The 16,846-nt window shown below is 49.6% G+C and overlaps 3 non-coding genes and 29 pseudogenes across 3 annotated transcripts; all 32 read right to left on the reverse strand.

The window, feature by feature from the left end:
- Positions 1-212: 212 nt before the first annotated feature.
- On the reverse strand, positions 213-331 carry LOC143965270 (5S ribosomal RNA). The gene has a single exon (XR_013271606.1). It is a non-coding gene; the product is annotated as a 5S ribosomal RNA (ribosomal RNA).
- Positions 332-890: 559 nt separating this feature from the next.
- LOC143964813 (5S ribosomal RNA) lies at positions 891-1,010 on the reverse strand (annotated as a pseudogene).
- A 109-nt stretch (positions 1,011-1,119) lies between these two features.
- LOC143965452 (5S ribosomal RNA) lies at positions 1,120-1,228 on the reverse strand (annotated as a pseudogene).
- Positions 1,229-1,333: 105 nt separating this feature from the next.
- On the reverse strand, positions 1,334-1,442 carry LOC143965521 (5S ribosomal RNA; annotated as a pseudogene).
- Positions 1,443-1,552: 110 nt separating this feature from the next.
- Positions 1,553-1,671, reverse strand: LOC143964563 (5S ribosomal RNA; annotated as a pseudogene).
- Positions 1,672-1,996: 325 nt separating this feature from the next.
- LOC143965312 (5S ribosomal RNA) lies at positions 1,997-2,115 on the reverse strand (annotated as a pseudogene).
- Positions 2,116-2,658: 543 nt separating this feature from the next.
- Positions 2,659-2,776, reverse strand: LOC143965230 (5S ribosomal RNA; annotated as a pseudogene).
- A 1,148-nt stretch (positions 2,777-3,924) lies between these two features.
- On the reverse strand, positions 3,925-4,043 carry LOC143965331 (5S ribosomal RNA; annotated as a pseudogene).
- Positions 4,044-4,151: 108 nt separating this feature from the next.
- Positions 4,152-4,265, reverse strand: LOC143965520 (5S ribosomal RNA; annotated as a pseudogene).
- A 108-nt stretch (positions 4,266-4,373) lies between these two features.
- Positions 4,374-4,492, reverse strand: LOC143965359 (5S ribosomal RNA; annotated as a pseudogene).
- Positions 4,493-4,815: 323 nt separating this feature from the next.
- Positions 4,816-4,934, reverse strand: LOC143965282 (5S ribosomal RNA). Its single transcript, XR_013271607.1, has one exon. It is a non-coding gene; the product is annotated as a 5S ribosomal RNA (ribosomal RNA).
- Positions 4,935-5,940: 1,006 nt separating this feature from the next.
- LOC143964667 (5S ribosomal RNA) lies at positions 5,941-6,059 on the reverse strand (annotated as a pseudogene).
- A 110-nt stretch (positions 6,060-6,169) lies between these two features.
- LOC143964703 (5S ribosomal RNA) lies at positions 6,170-6,288 on the reverse strand (annotated as a pseudogene).
- A 110-nt stretch (positions 6,289-6,398) lies between these two features.
- LOC143964999 (5S ribosomal RNA) lies at positions 6,399-6,517 on the reverse strand (annotated as a pseudogene).
- Positions 6,518-6,842: 325 nt separating this feature from the next.
- On the reverse strand, positions 6,843-6,962 carry LOC143964561 (5S ribosomal RNA; annotated as a pseudogene).
- A 777-nt stretch (positions 6,963-7,739) lies between these two features.
- LOC143965236 (5S ribosomal RNA) lies at positions 7,740-7,859 on the reverse strand (annotated as a pseudogene).
- Positions 7,860-8,195: 336 nt separating this feature from the next.
- LOC143964863 (5S ribosomal RNA) lies at positions 8,196-8,314 on the reverse strand (annotated as a pseudogene).
- Positions 8,315-8,424: 110 nt separating this feature from the next.
- LOC143965404 (5S ribosomal RNA) lies at positions 8,425-8,543 on the reverse strand (annotated as a pseudogene).
- A 325-nt stretch (positions 8,544-8,868) lies between these two features.
- Positions 8,869-8,988, reverse strand: LOC143965362 (5S ribosomal RNA; annotated as a pseudogene).
- A 108-nt stretch (positions 8,989-9,096) lies between these two features.
- LOC143965454 (5S ribosomal RNA) lies at positions 9,097-9,215 on the reverse strand (annotated as a pseudogene).
- A 99-nt stretch (positions 9,216-9,314) lies between these two features.
- On the reverse strand, positions 9,315-9,432 carry LOC143965451 (5S ribosomal RNA; annotated as a pseudogene).
- A 105-nt stretch (positions 9,433-9,537) lies between these two features.
- LOC143965319 (5S ribosomal RNA) lies at positions 9,538-9,656 on the reverse strand (annotated as a pseudogene).
- Positions 9,657-9,764: 108 nt separating this feature from the next.
- LOC143965541 (5S ribosomal RNA) lies at positions 9,765-9,883 on the reverse strand (annotated as a pseudogene).
- A 980-nt stretch (positions 9,884-10,863) lies between these two features.
- LOC143965485 (5S ribosomal RNA) lies at positions 10,864-10,982 on the reverse strand (annotated as a pseudogene).
- Positions 10,983-11,537: 555 nt separating this feature from the next.
- LOC143965347 (5S ribosomal RNA) lies at positions 11,538-11,663 on the reverse strand (annotated as a pseudogene).
- Positions 11,664-11,772: 109 nt separating this feature from the next.
- On the reverse strand, positions 11,773-11,891 carry LOC143964547 (5S ribosomal RNA). The gene has a single exon (XR_013271162.1). It is a non-coding gene; the product is annotated as a 5S ribosomal RNA (ribosomal RNA).
- A 108-nt stretch (positions 11,892-11,999) lies between these two features.
- LOC143965321 (5S ribosomal RNA) lies at positions 12,000-12,118 on the reverse strand (annotated as a pseudogene).
- A 109-nt stretch (positions 12,119-12,227) lies between these two features.
- Positions 12,228-12,346, reverse strand: LOC143965481 (5S ribosomal RNA; annotated as a pseudogene).
- A 323-nt stretch (positions 12,347-12,669) lies between these two features.
- LOC143965267 (5S ribosomal RNA) lies at positions 12,670-12,787 on the reverse strand (annotated as a pseudogene).
- A 781-nt stretch (positions 12,788-13,568) lies between these two features.
- LOC143964567 (5S ribosomal RNA) lies at positions 13,569-13,687 on the reverse strand (annotated as a pseudogene).
- A 105-nt stretch (positions 13,688-13,792) lies between these two features.
- On the reverse strand, positions 13,793-13,911 carry LOC143965332 (5S ribosomal RNA; annotated as a pseudogene).
- Positions 13,912-14,209: 298 nt separating this feature from the next.
- Positions 14,210-14,328, reverse strand: LOC143965253 (5S ribosomal RNA; annotated as a pseudogene).
- Positions 14,329-16,846: the final 2,518 nt, after the last annotated feature.

A 16,846-nucleotide genomic window follows, 5' to 3' on the forward strand; every position in this document is an offset into this window, starting at 1 on the left:
CGGCACCTGGTAATCCCAGGTGGTCTCCCATCAAGGAACTAACCAGGCCTGACCCTGCTTAGCATCCGAGATCAGGCGCATTCAGGGTGATGTGGCCATAGGTGATCTTGCTAGCCACTCTCAACCCTCTTGACAAACGCCAAGATGGTCACCTCGGCAAACAAGCAGAAAAATTAAACAGGTCGTCGACGACAACAACATATTTAAAAAAAAGCCTACGGCACCTGGTATTCCCCGGTGGTCTCCCATCCAGGTACTAACCAGGACTGACCCTGCTTAGCATCCGAGATCAGACGAGATCAGGTGCATTCAGGGTGATGTGGCCGTAGGCGATCTTGCTAGCCACTCTCAACACTCTTGACAAACACCAATATGGTCACTTCGGCAAACAAGCAGAAAAATAAAACAGGTCGTCGACCACAACAACATTTATAAAAAAAGCATACGACACCTGGTATTCCCAAGCCGTCTTCCATCCAGGTACTAACCAGGCAAGACCCCACTTAGTATCTGACATGAGACGAGATCAGGCACATTCAGGGTGATGTGGCCGTAGGAGATCTTGCTAGCCACTCTCAAGCCTCTGGACACACGCCATGATGGTCACCTCGGCAAACAAGCTGAAAAATAAAACAGGTCGTCGACCACAACTAAATTAAAAAAAAAAGCATAAGGCACCTGGTATTCCCAAGCCGTCTTCCATCCAGGTACTAACCAGGCAAGAACCCGCTTAGCATCTGACATGAGACGAGATCAGGTGCGTTCAGGGTGATGTGGCCGTAGGAGATCTTGCTAGCCACTCTCAACCCTCTGGACACATGCCATGATGGTCACCTCGGCAAACAAGCAGAAAAATTAAACAGGTCGTCGACAACAACATATTTAAAAAAAGCCTATGGCACCTGGTATTTCCAGGCGGTCTCCCATCCGGGTACCTAACCAAGCTCGACCCTGCTTAGCATTCGAGATCAAATGAGATCGGGCGCATTCAGGTTAATGTGGCCATAGGCGATCTTGCTCGCCACTCTCAACCCTCTTGACAAACGCCAAGATGGTCACCTCGGCAAACAAGCAGAAAAATTAAACAGGTCGTCGACAACAACAACATATTTAAAAAAAAGCCTACGGCACCTGGTATTCCCAGGCGGTCTCCCATCCAGATACTAACCAGGCCTGACTCTGTTTAGCATCCGAGATCGGGCGCATTCAGGGTGATGTGACCATAGGCGATATTTATTGCCACTCTCAACCCTCTTGACAAACGCCAAGATGATCACCACGGCAAATAAGCAGAAAAATTAAACAGGTCGTCAACAACAACATATTTAAAAAAAGCCTACGGCACCTGGTATTCCCAGGCGGTCTCCCATCCAGATACTAACCAGGCCTGACTCTGTTTAGCATCCGAGATCAGGCGCATTCAGGGTGATGTGACCATAGGCGATATTTCTTGCCACTCTCAACCCTCTTGACAAACGCCAAGATGGTCACCTCGGCAAACAAGCAGAAAAATAAAATAGGTTATCGACCACAACAACAGATTTAAAAAAAAAGCCTACGGCACCTCGTATTCCCAGGCGGTCTCCCATCCAGGTACTAACCAGGCCCGACCCTGCTTAGCATCCGAGATCAGACGAGATTCGGCGCATTCAGGGTGATGTGGCTGTAGGCAATCTTGCTAGCCACTTTAAACTCTCTTGACAAACGCTAAGATGGTCACCTCAGCAAACAAGCAGAAAAATTAAACAGGTCGTCAACGACAATAACATATTTTAAATAACCCTACTGCACCTGGTATTCCCTGGCGGTCTCCCATCCAGGTACTAACCAGGCACGACCCTGCTTAGCATCCGAGATCAGTCGCATTCAGGGTGATGTGGGCATAGGCGTTCTACCTAGCCACTCTCAACCCTCTTGACAAACGCCAAGATGGTCACCTCGGCAAACAAGCAGAAAAATTAAACAGGTCGTCGACAACAACAACATATTTAAAAAAAGCCTATGGCACCTGGTATTTCCAGGCGTTCTCCCATCCGGGTACTAACCAAGCTCGACCCTGCTTAGCATTCAAGATCAAATGAGATCGGGCGCATTCAGGTTAATGTGGCCATAGGCGATCTTGCTCGCCACTCTCAACCCTCTTGACAAACGCCAAGATGGTCACCTCGGCAAACAAGCAGAAAAATTAAACAGGTCGTCGACAACAACAACATATTTAAAAAAAGCCTACGGCACCTGGTAATCCCAGGTGGTCTCCCATCCAGATACTAACCATCCCCGAGCCTGCTTAGCATCCGAGATCAAACGCATTAAAAGGTGATGTGGCCGTAGGCGATCTTACTAGCCACTCTCAACCCTCTTGACAAATGCCAAGATGGTCACCTCGGCAAACAAGCAGAAAAATTTAATTGGTCGTCGACGACAACAACATATTTAAAAAAAGCCTACCGTACCTGGTATTCCCAGGCGGCCGCACATCCTGGTACTAACCAGGCCCGACCCTGCTTAGTATCAGAGATCAGACGCATTCAAGGTGATGTGGCCGTAGACGATCTTGCAAGCCACCCTCAACGCTCTTGACAAACTCCAAGATGGTCACCTCGGCAAACAAGCAGAAAAATTAAGCAGATCGTCGATGACAACAACATATACAAAAGAAGCCTACGGCACCTGGTATTCCCAGGCGGTCTCCCATTAAGGTACTGAGCAGGCCCGACCCTGCTTAGCATCCGAGATCAGACGAGATCAGGTCCATTCAGGTGATGTGGCCGTAGGCGATCTTGGTTGCCACTATCAACCCTCTTGACAAACGCCAAGATGGTCACCTCGGCAAACAAGCAGAAAAATTAAACAGGTCGTCGACAACAACAACATATTTAAAAGAAGCCTATGGCACCTGGTATTCCCAGGCGGTCTCCCATCCAGATAATAACCAGGCCCAACCCTGCTTAGCATCCGAGATCAAACGCATTAAAAGGTGATGTGGCCATAGCCTCGGCAAACAAGCAGAAAAATTAAATAGGTCGCCGACGATAACAACATATTTTAAAAAAGCCTGCCGTACCTGGTATTCCCAGGCGGCCTCCCATCCAGGTACTATTCAGGCTTGACCCTGTTTAGCATCCAAGAGTCAGACACATTGAGGGTGATGTGACCGTAGGTGATCTTGCTAGCCACTGTTGACAAACGCCAAGCTGGTCACCTCGGCAAACAAGCAGAAAATTTAAACAGGTCGTCGACGACAACAACATATTTAAAAAATGCCTATGGCACCTGGTATTCCCAGGCGGTCTCCCATCAAGGAACTAATCAGGCCCAACCCTGCTTAGCATCCGAGATCAGACGCATTCAGGGTCATTTAGCCGTAGGCGATCTTGCTAGCCACTTTCAACTCTCTTGACAAATGCCAAGATAGTCACCTAAGCAAACAAGCAGAAAAATAAAACAGGTCGTCGACCACAACAACATTTTTAAAAAAAGCATACGGCACCTGGTATTCCCAAGTCGTCTTCCATCCAGGTACTAACCAGGCAAGACCCCGCTTAGCATCTGACATGAGACGAGATCAGGCGCATTCAGGGTGATGTGGCCATAGGCGACCTTGCTAGCCACTCTCAACCCTCTTGACAAATGCCAAGATGGTCACCTCAGCAAACAAGCAGAAAAATAAAACAGGTTGTCGACCACAACAATTTATTTTAAAAAAAGTCTACGGCACCTGGTACACCCAGGAGGTCACCCATGCAGGTACTAACCTGGCCAGACTCTGCTTAGCATCCGAGATCGGGCGCATTCAGGGTGATGTGGGCGTAGGCAATCTTCCTAGCCACTCTCAACCTTCTTGACAAGCGCCAAGATGGTCACCTCGGCAAACAAGCAGAAGAATAAAATAGGTCGTCGACCACAACAAGATATTTTTAAAAAAGCCTACAGCACCTGGTATCCCCAGGCGGTCTCCCAGCAAGGTACTAACCAGGCCCGACCCTGCTTAGCATCCGAGATCAGATGAGATTGGGTGCATTCAGGAAGATGTGGCCGTAGGCAATCTTGCTAGCCACTCTCAACCCTATTGACAAATGCCAAGCTGGTCACCTCGGCAAACAAGCAGGAAAAAAAAACGGTCGTCGACCACAACAACATATTTAAAAACAAGCCTACAGCACCTGGTAATCCCAGGCGGTCTCCCATCCAGGTACTAGCCAGGACCGACCCTGCTTAGCATCCGAGATCAGACGAGGTACATTCAGGGTGATGTGGCCGTAGGCGATCTTACTTGCCACTCTCAACCCTCTTGACAAACGCCAAGATTGTCACCTAGGCAAACAAGCAGAAAAATAAAATAGGTCGTTGACCACAACAACAGATTTATGAAAAGCCTACAGCGCCTGGTATTCCCTGGTGGTCTCCCATCGAGGTACCTAACCCAGCCTGTCCCGCTTAGCAACCGAGATCAGATGAGATCGGGCGCATTCAGGCTGATGTGGCCATAGACAAGCTTGCTAGCCACTCTCAATCCTCTTTACAAACGCCAAGATGGTAACCTCGGCAAACAAGCAGAAAAATTAAATAGGTCGTCGACAACAACATATTTAAAAAAAGCCTACGGCACCTGGTAATCCCAGGTGGTCTCCCATCAAGGAACTAACAAGGCCCAACCCTGCTTAGCATCCGAGATCAGGCGCATTCAGGGTGATGTGGCCATAGGTGATCTTGCTAGCCACTCTCAACCCTCTTGACAAACGCCAAGATGGTCACCTCGGCAAACAAGCAGAAAAATTAAACAGGTCGTCGACGACAACAACATATTTAAAAAAAAGCCTACGGCACCTGGTATTCCCCGGTGGTCTCCCATCCAGGTACTAACCAGGACTGACCCTGCTTAGCATCCGAGATCAGACGAGATCAGGTGCATTCAGGGTGATGTGGCCGTAGGCGATCTTGCTAGCCACTCTCAACACTCTTGACAAACACCAATATGGTCACTTCGGCAAACAAGCAGAAAAATAAAACAGGTCGTCGACCACAACAACATTTATAAAAAAAGCATACGACACCTGGTATTCCCAAGCCGTCTTCCATCCAGGTACTAACCAGGCAAGACCCCACTTAGTATCTGACATGAGACGAGATCAGGCACATTCAGGGTGATGTGGCCGTAGGAGATCTTGCTAGCCACTCTCAACCCTCTGGACACACGCCAGGATGGTCACCTCGGCAAGCAAGCAGAAAAATTAAACAGGTCGTCGACGAAAACAACATATTTTAAATAAGCCTACTGCACCTGGTATTCCCTGGCGGTCTCCCATCCAGGTACTAACCAGGCCCGACGCTGCTTAGCATCCAAGATCAAACGCATTCAGTGTGATGTGGCCATAGGCGATCTTGCTATCCAGTCTCAACCCTTTTGACAAACACCAAGATGGTCACCTCGGCAAACAAGCAGAAAAAAAAACAGGTCGTCGACCACAACAACATTTTAAAAAAAAGCATACGGCACCTGGTATTCCCAAGCCATCTTCCATCCAGGTACTATCCAGGCAAGACCCCGCTTAGCATCTGACATGAGACGAGATCAGGCGCATTCAGGGTGATGTGGCCGTAGGAGATCTTGCTAGCCACTCTCAACCCTCTGGACACACGCCAGGATGGTCACCTCGGCAAACAAGCAGAAAAATAAAACAGGTCGTCGACCACACCAACATTTTTAAAAAAAGCATACGGCACCTGGTATTCCCAAGCCGTGTTCCATCCAGGTACTAACCAGGCAAGATCCCGCTTAGCATATGACATGAGACGAGATCAGGCGCATTCAGGGTGATGTGGCCGTAGGCGACCTTGCTAGCCACTCTCGACCCTCTTGACAAACGCCAAGATGGTCACCTCGGCAAACAAGCAGGAAAATAAAACAGGTTGTCGATCACAACAACATATTTTAAAAAAAGCCTACGGCACCTGGTACACCCGGGAGGTCACCCATGCAGGTACTAATCCGGCCCGTCCCTGCTTAGCATCCGAGATCAGATGAGATCGGGCGCATTCTGGGTGATGTGGGCATAGGCGATCTACCTAGCCACTCTCAACCCTCTTGACAAACGCCAAGATGGTCACCTCGGCAAATAAGCAGAAAAATAAAACAGGTCGTCGACCACAACAACATATTTAAAAAAAAAGCCTACAGCACCTGGTATCCCCAGGCGGTCTCCCAGCCAGGTACTAACCAGGACCGACCCTGCTTAGCATCCGAGATCAGACGAGGTCAGGCGCATTCAGGGTGATGTGGCCGTAGGTGATCTTGCTAGCCACTCTCAACCCTATTGACAAACGCCAAGATGGTCACCTCGGAAAACAAGCAGAAAAATAAAATAGGTCGTTGACCACAACAACATATTTTAAAAAAAAGCCTACGGCACCTCGTATTCCCAGGCGGTCTCCCATCCAGATGCTAACCAGGCCCGACCCTGCTTAGCATCCGAGATCAAACGAGATCAGGCGCATTCAGGGTGATGTGGCTGTAGGCGATCTTGCTAGCGACTTTCAACTCTCTTGACAAATGCCAAGATGGTCACCTCGGCAAACAAGCAGAAAATTTAAACAGGTCGGCAATGACAACAACATATTTATGAAAAGCCTACAGCGCCTGGTATTCCCTGGTGGTCTCCCATCTAGGTACTAACCAGGCCCGACACTGCTTAGCAACCGAGATCAGACGCAGTCAGGGTGATGTGGCTATAGGCGATCTTGCTAGCTGCTCTCAACTCTCTTGACAAACGCCAAGATGGTCACCTCGGCAAACAAGCAGAAAAATCAAACAGGTCGTCGACGACATCAACATATTTATGAAAAGCCTACAGCGCCTGGTATTCCCTGGTGGTCTCCCATCGAGGTACCTAACCCGGCCCAACCCTGCTTAGCATCCGAGATCAAATGAGATCGAGCGTATTCAGGTTGATGTAGCCATAGGCGATCTTGGTAGCCACTCTCAACCCTCTTGCCAAACGACAAGATGGTCACCTCGGCAAACAAGCAGAAAAATTAAACAGGTCATCGACAACAACATATTTTAAAAAAGCCTACGGCACCTGGTAATCCCAGGCCGTCTTCGAGCCAGGTACTAACCAGGCAAGACCCTGCTTAGTATCTGACATGAGACGAGATCAGGCGCATTCAGGGTAATGTGGCCGTAGGAGATCTTGCTAGCCACTCTCAACCCTCTGGACACATGCCATGATGGTCACCTCGGCAAACAAGCCGAAAAATAAAACAGGTCGTCGACCACAACTAAATTTTTAAAAAAAGCATAAGGCACCTGGTATTCCCAAGCCGTCTTCCATCCAGGTACTAACCAGGCAGGACCCCGCTTAGCATCTGACATGAGACGAGATCAGGCGCATTCAGGGTGATGTGGCCGTAGGCGACCTTGCTAGCCACTTTCAACTCTCTTGACAAATGCCAAGATAGTCACCTCGGCAAACAAGCAGAAAAATTAAACAGGTCGTCAACGACAACAACATATTTTAAATAAGCCTACTGCACCTGGTATTCCCAGGCGGTCTCCAATCTAGGTAGTAACCAGGCCCGACCCTGCTTAGCATCCAAGTTCAGATGCAGTCAGGGTGATGTGGCCATAGGCGATCTTGCTAGCCACTCTCCACTCTCCTGACAAACGCCAAGATGGTCACCTCGGCAAACAAGCAGAAAAACTTAAACAGGTCGTCGACGACATCAACATATTTATGAAAAGCCTACAGCGCCTGGTATTCCCTGGTGGTCTCCCATCAAGATACCTAACCCGGCCCGGCCCTGCTTAGCAACCGAGATCAAACAAGATCGGGTGTATTCAGGGTAATGTGGCCATAGGCGACCTTGCTAGCCACTTTCAACCCTCTTGACAAACGCCAAGATGGTCACCTCGGCAAACAAGCAGAAAAATTAAACAGGTCGTCGACGACAGCAACATATTTAAAAAAAGCCTACGGCACCTGGTATTCCCAGGCGGTTTCCCAACCAGGTTCTAACCAGGGCCGACCCTGTTTAGGATCTGAGATCAGACGAGTTTGGGCGCATTCAGGCTGATGTGGCTATAGGCAACCTTGCTAGCCACTCTCAATCCTCTTTACAAACGCCAAGATGGTCACCTCGGCAAACAAGCAGAAAAATAAAACAGGTCGTCGACCACAACAAAATATTTTTAAAAAAGCCTACGGCACCTGGTATTCCCAGGCGGTCTCCCATCCAGATACTAACCAGGCCTGACTCTGTTTAGCATCCGAGATCATACGAGATCGGGCACATTCAGTGAGATGTGGCCATAAGCGATATTTTTTGCCACTCTCAACCCTCTTGACAAACGCCAAGATGGTCACCTCGGCAAACAAGCAGAAAAATAAAATAGGTCGTCGACCACAACGATAGATTTTAAAAAAAAGCCTACGGCACCTCGTATTCCCAGGCGGTCTCCCATCCAGATGCTAACCAGGCCCGACCCTGCTTTGCATCCGAGATCAGACGAGATTAGGCGCATTCCGGGTGATGTGGCCATAGGCGATCTTGCTAGCCACTTTCAACTCTCTTGACAAACGCCAAGATGGTCACCTCGGCAAACAAGCAGAAAAATTAAACAGGTCGTCAACGATAACAACATATTTTAAATAAGCCTACTGCACCCGGTATTCCCTGGCGGTCTCCCATCCAGGTGCTAACCAGGCCCGACCCTGCTTAGCATCTGAGATCAGACGCATTCAGTGTGATGTGGCCATAGGCGATCTTGCTAGCCACACTCAACTCTCTTGACAAACGCCAAGATGGTCACCTCGGCAAACAAGCAGAAAAATTAAACAGGTCGTCAACGACATCAACATATTTAAGAAAAGCCTACAGCGCCTGGTATTCCCAGCTGATCTCCCATCGAGGTATCTAACCCAGCCTAACCCTGCGTAGCAACCGAGATCAGATGAGATCGGGTGTATTCAGGGTAAAGTGGCCATAGGCGACCTTGCTGGCCACTTTCAACCCTCTTGACAAACTCCAAGATGGTCACCTCGGCAAACAAGCAGAAAAATTAAACAGGTCGTCGACAACAACAACATATTTTAAAAAAGCCTATGGCACCTGGTATTTCCAGGCGGTCTCCCATCCAGGTACTAACCAAGCTCGACCCTGCTTAGCATCCGAGATCAAATGAGATCGGGGGCATTCAAGTTAATGTGGCCATAGGCGATCTTGCAAGCCGCTCTTGACAAACTCCAAGATGGTCACCTCGGCAAACAAGCAGAAAAATTAAGCAGGTCGTCGACGACAACAACATATATAAAAGAAGCCTACGGCACCTGGTATTCCCAGGCGGTCTCCCATTAAGGAACTGAGCAGGCCCGAACTTGCTTAGCATCCGAGATCAGACGAGATCAGGTTCATTCAGGTGATGTGGCCGTAGGTGATCTTGGTTGCCACTATCAACCCTCTTGACAAACGCCAAGATGGTCACCTCGGCAAACAAGCAGAAAAATTAAGCAGGTCGTCGACGACAACATAAATAAAAGAAGCCTACGGCACCTGGTATTCCCAGGTGGTCTCCCATTAAGGTACTAAGCAGGCCCGACGCTGCTTAGCATCCGAGATCAGATGAGATCGGGTGCATTTAGCTTGATGTGGCCATAGGCAATCTTGCTAGCCACTCTCAATCCTCTTGACAAACGGCAAGATGGTCACCTCGGCAAACAAGCAGAAAAATGAAACAGGTCGTCGACAACAACAACATATTTAAAAGAAGCCTATGGCACCTGGTAATCCCAGGTGGTCTCCCATCCAGGTAATAACTAGGCCCAACCCTGCTTAGCATCCGAGATCAAATGAGATCGAGTGCATTCAGGGTGATGTGGCCGTAGGCAATCTTGGTAGCCACTCTCAACCCTCTTGACAAACGCCAAGATGGTCACCTCGGCAAACAAGCAGAAAAATTAAACAGGTCGTCGACAACAACAACATATTTAAAAGAAGCCTACGGCACCCGGTATTCCCAGGTTTTCTCCCATCCAGGTACTAACCAGGCCCGACCCCGTTTAGCATCCTAGATCAGACGAGATCAGACGAGATCAGGCGCATTCAGGGTGATGTGGCCTTAGGCAATCTTGCTAGCTACTCTCAACCCTCTTGACAAACGCCATGGTCACCTCGGCAAATAAGCATAAAAATTAAACAGGTCGTCGACAACAACATATTTAAAAAAAGCCTACGGCACCTGGTAATCCCAGGCGGTCTCCTATCCAGGTACTAACCAGCCCCAAGCCTGCTTAGCATCCGAGATCAAACGCATTAAAAGGTGATGTGGCCGTAGGCGATCTTGCTAGCCACTCTCAACCCTCTTGACAAACGCCAAGATGGTCACCTCGGCAAACAAGCAGAAAAATTAAATAGGTCGCCGACGACAACAACATATTTAAAAAAAAAGCCTACCGTACCTGGTATTCCCAGGCGGCCTCCCATCCAGGCACTATTCAGGCTTGACCCTGTTTAGCATCCGAGAGTCAGACACATTCAGGGTGATATGGCCGTAGGCGATCTTGCTAGCCACTGTTGACAAACGCCAAGCTGGTCACCTCGGCAAACAAGCAGAAAATTTAAACAGGTCGTCGACGACAACATATTTAAAAAATGCCTTTGGCACCTGGTATTCCCAGGCGGTCTCCCATCAAGGAACTAACCAGGCCCAACCCTGCATAGCATCCGAGATCAGACGCATTCAGGGTCATTTAGCGGTAGGCAATCTTGCTAGCCACTCTCAACCCTGTTGACAAACGCCAAGATGGTCACCTCGGCAAACAAGCAGAAAAATAAAACATGTCGTCGACCACAACATATTTATAAAAAAGCCTACGGCACCTGGTATTCCCAAGCGATGTCCCATCCAGATACTAATGAGGCCCGACCCTGCTTAGCATCTGAGATCAGATGAGATCGCATGCATTCAGAGTGATGTGGCCATGGGCGATTTTGCTAGCCACTGTCAACCCTCTTGACAAGCGCCAAAATTGTCACCTCGGCAAACAAGCAGAAAAATAAAACAGGTAGTCGACCACAACAACATATTTTAAAAAAAAGCCTACGGCACCTGGTATACCCAGGCGATCTCCCATCCAAGTACTAACCGGGCCCGACCCTGTTTGCACCCGATCTCATCTGATCTCGGATGCTATTCAGGGTGATGCGGCCGTTGGCGATCTTGCTAGCCACTCTCAACCCTGTTGACAAACGCCAAGATGGTCACCTCGGCAAACAAGCAGAAAAATGAAACAGGTCGTCGACCACAACAACATATTTTAAAAAAAGCTTACGGCACCTGGTATTCCCAGGCGGTCTCCCATCCAGTTACTATCCGGGCCCAACCCTGCTTAGCATCCGATATCGAGCGCATTCAGGGTAATGTGGCCAAAGGCGATCTTACTAGCCACTCTCAACCCTCGACAAATGCCAAGATGGTCACCTCGGCAAACAAGCAGAAAAATAAATCAGGTCGTCGATCTCAACAACATATTTAAAAAAAAAGGCTACGGCACCTGGTATACCCAGGCGGTCACCCATGCAGGTACTAACCAGGCCTGACCCTGCTTACTGCTTAGCATCCGAGATCAGACGAGATCGGGCGCATTCAGGGTGATGTGGGCGTAGGCGATCTTGCTAGCCACTCTCAACCCTCTTGACAAACTCCAAGATGGTCACCTCGGCAAACAAGCAGAAAAATAAAACAGGTCTTCGACCACAACAACATATTTTAAAAAAAGCCTACGGCGCCTGGTATTCCCAGGTGGTCTCCCATCCAGGTACTATCCAGGCTCGACCCTGCTTAGCATCCGAGATCAGATGAGATCAGGTGGATTCAGGGCGATGTGGCCGTAGGCGATCTTGCTATCCACTCTCAACCCTCTTGACAAACGCCAAGATGGTCACCTCGGTAAACAAGCAGAAAAATTAAACAGGTCGCACACGACAACAACATATTTAAAAGAAGCCTATGGCACCTGGCATTCCCAGGTGGTCTCCCATCCAGGTACTAATCAGGCCCGACCATGCTTAGCATCCAAGATCAGACGAGAGCGGGTGCATTCAGGGTGATGTGGCAGTACGCAATCTTGCTAGCCACTCTCAACCCTCTTGACAAACGCCAAGATGGTCACCTCGGCAAACAAGCAGAAAAAATAAAAAGGTCGTCAACGTCAACAACATATTTAAAAAAAAGCCCACGGCACCTGGTTTTCCCAGGCGGTCTCCCATCCAGGTTCTAACCTTTCCCGGCCCTGCTTAGCATCCGAGATCAGACAAGTTTGGGTGCATTCAGGGTGATGTGGCCATAGGCTATCTTGCTAGCCACTCTCAACCCTCTTGACAAAGGCCAAGATGGTCACCTCGGCAAACAAGCAAAAAAATTAAACAGGCACCTGGTAATCCCAGGCTGTCTCCCATCTAGGTACTAACCATGCCCGACCCTGCTTAGCATCCGAGATAAGACACATTCAAGATGAGGTGGCCGTAGGCGATCTTGCTAGCCACTCTCAACCCTCTTGACCCTCTTGACCCTCTTGACCCTCTTGACCCTCTTGACAAATGCCAAGATGGTCACCTTGGCAAACAAACAGAAAAATTAAACAGGTCGTCGACGACAAAAACATATTTAAAAAAAGCCCACGGAAAGTGGTTTTCCCAGGGGTCTCCCATCCAGGTACTAACCAGGCCCGACCCTGCTTAGCATCTGAGATCAGATGAGATCAGGCACATTCAGGGTGATGTGGCCGTAGGCAAACTTGCTAGCCACTCTCAACCCTCTTGACAAACGCCAAGATGGTCACCTCGGCAAACAAGCAGAAAAATTAAACAGGTCATCGACGACAACAACATATTTAAAAAACGCCTACGGCACCTCGTATTCCCAGGCGGTCTCCCATCCAGGTACTAACCAGGCCCAACCCTGCTTAGCATCCTGAAATGGTTAAGAACTACAAACTAGTTCTTGGTTATCTGCTGCTATTTCTAATTAAAAAGTATAAATGTGCATGCACATTAGAAGTAAACACTCTCTGAGACACGTTCAGCCCAGCTACTTCTAAATTCTGATTTATTGGTGGGCGGTGTTGATATTTTATGCAGAAAGATACGTCATTGCTATGTCAGTCTAATTGGTACATCTTATTGGTTACAATACAAGAGAAATGAAGAAACTTGATGCTTGAAGTTCGGTTGAAGCTGGTTCTGTTATCTCATATGCATTCTTCTAACGCGTGGGATGTAGGGGGTAGATGCCATCTTAACTCCGAACGGAAAGTCAATCTGTATATTACATAATAAGTAAGGAGCATAGGAACATGTATACACATAAGCAAATAGACATTTTCTTATTATCATTATGTACATTAGATTCCTTAACAATTCGAGATCAGACGAGATCGGGCGCATTCAGGATGATTTGGCCCTGGCGATCTTGCTAGCCACTCTCAACCCTCTTGACAAACACCAAGATGGTCACCTCGGCAAACAAGCAGAAAAATTAAACAGGTCATCGACGAAAACAACATATTTAAAAAAACCTACGGCCCCTGGTATTCCCAGGTAGTCTCCAATCCAGGTACCAACCAGGCCCGACCCTGCTTAGCATCCGAGATCAGACGAGATCGGGCGCATTCAGGGTGATGTCACCATAAGCGATCTTGCTAGCCACTCTCAACCCTCTTGACAAACGCCAAGATGGTCACCTCGGCAAACAAGAAGAAAAATTAAACAGGTCGTCAACAACAACATATTTAAAAAAAGCCTACTGCACCTGGTATTCCCAGGCGGTCTCCCATCCAGGGACTAACCAGGCCCGACCATGCTCAGCATCCGAGATCAGACAAGATCGGGTGCATTCAGCAAGATGTGGCCGTAGGCAATCTTGCTAGCCACTCTCAAGCCTCTTGACAAAAGTCAAGATGGTCACCTCGGCAAACAAGCAGAAAAATTATATAGGCCGTCGACAACAACAACATATATAAAAAAAAGCCCACGGCACCTGGTTTTCCCAAGCGGTCTCCCATTTAAGTACTAACCAGGCCCGACCCTGCTTAGCATGGCCATAGGCGATCTTGCAAGCCACTCTCAACCCTCTTGACAAAGCCAAGATGGTCACCTCGGCAAATAGGCAGAAAAAATTAAAAGTTCGTCAACGACAACAACATATTTAAAAAAAAGCGTACTGCACCTGTGATTCCCAGGCGGTCTCCCATCCAGGTACTAACCAGGCCCGACCCTGTTTAGCATCTGAGATCAGACAAGATCGGGCGCATTCAGGGTGATGTGGCCATAGGCGATCTTGCTAGACACTCTTGACAAACGCCAAGATGGTCACCTCGGCAAGCAAGCAGAAAAATTAAACAGGTCGTCGACGAAAACAACATATTTTAAATAAGCCTACTGCACCTGGTATTCCCTGGCGGTCTCCCATCCAGGTACTAACCAGGCCCGACGCTGCTTAGCATCCGAGATCAAACGCATTCAGTGTGATGTGGCCATAGGCGATCTTGCTATCCAGTCTCAACCCTTTTGACAAACACCAAGATGGTCACCTCGGCAAACAAGCAGAAAAAAAAACAGGTCGTCGACCACAACAACATTTTAAAAAAAAGCATACGGCACCTGGTATTCCCAAGCCATCTTCCATCCAGGTACTATCCAGGCAAGACCCCTGTCATGAACCAGATGTGACCAGAACTGTGTTACTGCGACAAAGTGAACCAGACACAAATAAGTGAAGGTAAATTTATTAAGCTTATGCATACAAATGTGAACACACCACCAATACAAACTAAGTGAACAAACTAACAACCAAACAGTGCAGATAAGCAAATAAACCAGTACAATGTAACAAAGGGAGTACCAGAATCGTAGTCAAGCCAGGCCGGGGTCATAAATAGGAGGTAGCAGAATAGGGGGACAAGGAGAAAGGGAACAGGTACAGGAGGCAGGATACAGGAAACAGGAAACAGGGATCGGGGATCAGGGTTCAGGGATCAGGTAACAGGTAACAGGTAACAGGTATCAAACAGGCTGCAGGTCAGGGCTCAAGGACAATACCAAGGCGAAGTGTATATAAACTTGCCGGGTATTTATAATGGCTGCTGTCAGTCATGTGACGCCTGACTGCAGAGGGCAATACCTGCTCCATACTGCCAGGATCCCTCCGCTGGTGGACACCAGTACTGCGGACCAAAGATGACATAATTCCAGCAGGAGACACCTGCTGGTGGATCGCAGTACTGCATGCCAAATGATTGATAATACCAGCGGAGGGAACCTTTCCTGACAGTACCCCCCCTCAAAGGAGCGACCTCCGGGCGCTCCAACTAGCAGTTGCTGGGGAAAGTCCACTGCGTCAAGCTGGGCTATGGGCAAAGTCACATTAGGTTGGGTAACAGACACTTCAAGCAGAGCAGCAGACAGAACCACATCGGGCCGGGAAGCTGGCACGTCAGGCTGGAAGGCGGGCAGCGGCACGTCAGGCTGGAAGGCGGGCAGCGGCACGTCAGGCTGGAAGGCGGGCAGTGGCACGTCAGGCTGGAAGGCGGGCACGTCAGGCTGGAAGGCAGGCACATCAGGCTGGACAGCAGGCACATCAGGCTGGACAGCAGGCACATCAGACTGGAAGGCATCGGACTGCAATGCCGGGACATCAGACTGGAAGGCGTCGGATTGCAAGGCCGGAACATCAGACTGGAAGGCATCGGACTGCAAGGCCGGAACATCAGACTGGAAGGCATCAGACTGCAAGGCCAGGACATCAGACTGGAAGGCATCAGACTGGAAGGCCGGGACTTCAGACTGGAAGGCCGGGACATCAGACTGGAAGGCCGGGACATCAGACTGGAAGGCATCAGACTGGAAGGCATCAGACTGGAAGGCCGGGGCATCAGACTGGAAGGCATCAGGCTGGAAGGCCGGGGCATCAGACTGGAAGGCATCAGACTGGAAGGCCGGGGCATCAGACTGGAAGGCATCAGACTGGAAGGCCGGGGCATCAGACTGGAAGGAATCAGACTGCGAGGCCGGGACATCAGACTGGAAGGAATCAGACTGCGAGGCCGGGACATCAGACTGTGAGGCATCGGACTGCAAGGCCGGGAATTCAGACTGGAAGGCATCGGACTGCAAGGCCGGAACATCAGACTGGAAGGCATCAGACTGCAAGGCCGGAACATCAGACTGGAAGGCATCAGACTGCAAGGCCGGAACATCAGACTGGAAGGCATCAGACTGCAAGGCCGGGACATCAGACTGGAAGGCATCAGACTGCAAGGCCGGGACATCAGACTGGAAGGCATCAGACTGCAAGGCCGGAACATCAGACTGGAAGGCATCAGACTGCAAGGCCGGAACATCAGACTGGAAGGCATCAGACTGCAAGGCCGGGACATCAGACTGGAAGGCATCAGACTGCAAGGCCGGGACATCAGACTGGAAGGCATCAGACTGGAAGGCCGGGGCATCAGACTGGAAGGCATCAGACTGGAAGGCCGGGGCATCAGACTGGAAGGCCGGGGCATCAGACTGGAAGGCATCAGGCTGGAAGGCCGGGGCATCAGACTGGAAGGCATCAGACTGGAAGGCCGGGGCATCAGACTGGAAGGCCGGGGCATCAGACTGGAAGGCATCGGACTGGAAGGCCGGGGCATCAGACTGGAAGGCATCGGACTGCAAGGCCGGAACATCAGACTGGAAGGCATCAGACTGGAAGGCATCAGACTGGAAGGCCGGAACATCAGACTGGAAGGCATCAGACTGGAAGGCCGGGACATCAGACTGGAAGGCCGGGGCATCAGACTGGAAGGCA

This window comes from Lithobates pipiens, unplaced genomic scaffold, assembly GCF_037356315.1.
Source record: "Lithobates pipiens isolate NorthernLeopardFrog02 unplaced genomic scaffold, aLitPip1_a1.2 Scaffold_8, whole genome shotgun sequence".
NCBI classification, from domain to species: domain Eukaryota; kingdom Metazoa; phylum Chordata; class Amphibia; order Anura; family Ranidae; genus Lithobates; species Lithobates pipiens.